The 3,540-nt window shown below is 38.1% G+C and overlaps 1 long non-coding RNA gene across 1 annotated transcript; it reads right to left on the bottom strand.

The window, feature by feature from the left end:
- Positions 1 to 528, bottom strand: LOC129569778 (uncharacterized). Its single transcript, XR_008688076.1, has 3 exons — positions 425 to 528; positions 187 to 319; positions 1 to 103 (listed from the first exon to the last, which is right to left on the bottom strand). It is a non-coding gene; the product is annotated as an uncharacterized LOC129569778 (long non-coding RNA).
- Between the last annotated feature and the right edge of the window lie 3,012 nt (positions 529 to 3,540).

Raw genomic sequence — 3,540 nt, 5'->3', positions numbered from 1 at the left:
ATTCGAGAATATCTTCTTTTCACTCTCGACTCTCCTTTCTCTCTCCTCTGCTCTCTTCTCGTTCTCATCGTCCGTTACCATTCTGCCGTTTGTTGATGCCAAACTCGAAACGAAAAAGCACAGAAATAACGATTAAGTAATGCGAAATAGCCACTTACTGATAACAGCTCACAACAACAATATTACTTCTACTCGTGCTGCCACTGATGCTGATGTGCTCGGCTACGAAGTATCTCAAGCAGCGGCCGAAAATATAAAATATTGAAACAAATCTAGGTGCACGGGCGAAAAAGAAGCACGCAACAAAAACCGATTCGGACTTGAAGCGAACGGCAAAATCGGAAGAAATAAAATAAATGGAGATAAAAACCATTTGATTATCTGATTCAAGACTCAATATTAGTCGACGTTTTTATGTACTTACACTTGTACAGTTCTCGTCTTCTGTGTGACGGTCTACGTAGTCAACGAGTGAACGAATGGAAATGGAGAAATGTGTCTCACTCTTGCTTGCTCTCCCGTTTTACTCGGGCCACGGCGAGCTTGAGCACATCGTAAACTTTGTAGCACAATGAATGGCGTGGCACGGTGAACAAAGCGAAGCGACAGAAAGATAATTTTGCCCCGAATAGTGTCAACATACCGACTACCTCCCCTCTTGCTGTTTCCTCTACGTTGTTTTTTCTCTCTCTCTCTCTCTCTCTCTCTCTCTATCTCTCTCTCTCTCTCTCTCTTTCGCATGAACGCATGCATAGTATACATCGATTTGAGTAAATGTGAGCACAAATAGCGCCTTTGTCTTCGCAAAACAAATCCAATTAATCTTTCGTTTCGAATGTCGTTTTTTGTTTTTGTTGTTCGTCTTTTTGTCATTGCTCATTCGTTCATTTGCTTGCGTTTTGCCCGTGAACCATTTTACTCGTTTTATATTTTTCATGGTAGACACAATTGTTCATCTGTGTGTTCCAAGCGAATGTCGATTTCGGTGTGAATGTGAATGTGAGTGTGAGTGTGTCGATGTTGTTCGAATTGTTCTTGCTCTTGCTCTTGCTCCCGCCTCACCCGAGAGTTGCAAGCGCACATTTCTTGCTGAGCGTCAATGTGTATATATGTTATTTGCAATCGGAAGCTTTTGTAAATTTATCGAAGCGAACGATGCGAATTAAATCAATAAATCTTTTCTTCATATTACAATCATAGTTTTCATTTTCACGCTTCATTTGCACTGTCGACATTTCTCGCTTTCTGTCCCATCCCCGAGATTCGATCGGTGTGTGAGAGTGAGAGCGTGCGTTCGCCTGCTTACTCGCTCCTTAACCTTGTTGCCTCATTGCTTCGGAAATGAGCCTGCTCTCTCGACACTACACAATATACTATATTAATGGAATGCGCGCACAATACCATCTAACCTCGCCTCTCACACTCCCGTTCATTCGATATCCGGATTGCCGTTGTACCGACAGGCAAAAAGAAAATTAATTGAATTTACTTTATTAATTGAATCGAAGAATTTTAATTTGTTCGCTATTGTTGGCGGCAATGGTGTCCCAATTTTCTGTTTTGTTATATGTGTGTACGGTACAAGCGTATTAGCGAAAGTTTGTCAGCCAAGCAAGTGCAAAAGCAATTTATCGCGTTTTAGCTCGCCCAGTCAGCCAGTTCTCTTTCTTTTCTCTTTCTCCCCCTGTCCGCATCTTCCCCTCCACTTGAAATTGTGTGAAAAAAGTTTTTCACCGTTTTTTGATGCCGTTTTATTTTTATTTCATTTATTGGACAGCGGATTTTTTGCATTTGCACTTCCACCACCGCCCGTTGCCTCCGCTGCCGTCACCTCTGTCCTTATACTGCCGTAGCTATTTCATGGTTCATTTTAATGAAATAAACTTATAATTCATATACTGTACGGATAATTGAATTACATAAAGTACTTAACTTGTTATGGGTAATTTTCTTCTTTTTTTTGCTCCGTTCCTCTAGTTTATTTGATGGGTTTTGTACAGCGAATGTGATGGAGATGAAGCGAATGTTAGAGGCAGGGTGATGGAATATTTAGCACGCGGATGCAAAAGGAAGAGTAATAAAATAGAGGTGAAACCAGGTTCTTATTTAACACTAAACGTTGTGCAAAACTTTATTAATATATGCTCACATTCTTGTTGTATGTGATACACTGTGTGTATAGAAAGTGAATGGCAGACACGCTACTTTAATTTTCTCACATTACATGGACTTTTTCGTGCATATAAACTGTATACAGCCATACACACATTCGATCGATGCGCATTTACAATATCATGATTGCTTGCATAATATCATAACTTATCAATAAGCGCCAAAAGCTCTTTTTCGGACTTTGCATTACGTTAATGAAGAGCCAGTCACGGCATAACCACTCACAGTGTGAGACTCTCACATACACACTTCGTTTGGAAGCGTAAAAGTGGAAAATTTTGCAACCTTGCAATAATAATCATAATAATAACATGGCAGGAACCAGTCGTTGATAAACATCAACCCTTAATGCTATTAGTAAACATTTAATAGAAAAGTGAAAATTTTCCATCATACTTATTGTTTGAATAAATACCGTTTTTCATTATGTTTGTGAACAGCGTTTTCACATTTTCCGCACAGATTAAAACTATTTCAATATGACAACAGAAATTAATCTAAAGAATTAAGTTTAATTCCTCCGAAAAATCCATTGTTCGGAGAAGAAGAAAAAAGACAAACAAGCAAATGAATGTAATTCACTTGCAAAAGTATTCTATAAATGTGTATGCAACGAATAAATTTGAATCAATTGTCTGTGCTGGTTGAACAGACAAAAAGATACGTATGAATGATTTAAAGAAGTTTACCACTATCAATCAATCCGAATGAACAGAGCACACATGTACCGATAAAATGGCAGACAAAAAGTGTGTCGATCGCAGACTGAATACCATGTGATGTACAATAATTGCACACGATCCATCTGTAATCAACATGATTTCTCCTGTTATTGACTCGGAGGGAGTCACACACACAGCACAACATGACAAGCAGAATAATCGATGGAAATGCACTTACACACATTTCAGTCGGTATCACCGAACTCAAATCGTTCGGATTAACAACAATGATCGATCAAATTGCAAGTATTTTACACTGAAATCTAATACGTTTGATATTGAACGTGCAGCGATAAGCGAGAGGAATGACAAATAAACAGCATTGAAACATTTGGAGTTGGCACAAAAAAAAGCCATGTGTACCATTTTCAATGAGTACTTAGTGTGATTGTTTAATTGAATTCATTACCATAATTATTTCATCATGTTCAGTGCTTAATTCAACATGATTCTATGATTAAATTTAATTTGCTGCCCGTAAAAATTTTCCGAAAAGAATATTTAATTGAATAAATAAATGTTATTAATCCAATGATGGCACAAAAAATAGCCATCGAATGCGAAATTAACGAGTTTTATGTCATTTTGGCATAGGTCCTGTTCAATTCGCATGTTCTGAGAAATGTTGGCTGCTTCTCTCTCTCTC

Source organism: Sitodiplosis mosellana, unplaced genomic scaffold (assembly GCF_009176505.1).
Source record: "Sitodiplosis mosellana isolate CC-2019 unplaced genomic scaffold, AAFC_SMos_1.0 Smas_scaffold_42, whole genome shotgun sequence".
Taxonomy (NCBI): domain Eukaryota; kingdom Metazoa; phylum Arthropoda; class Insecta; order Diptera; family Cecidomyiidae; genus Sitodiplosis; species Sitodiplosis mosellana.
The sequence above is the reverse complement of the archived record's forward strand: the minus strand, read 5'-3'. Positions and strand labels throughout refer to the sequence as shown.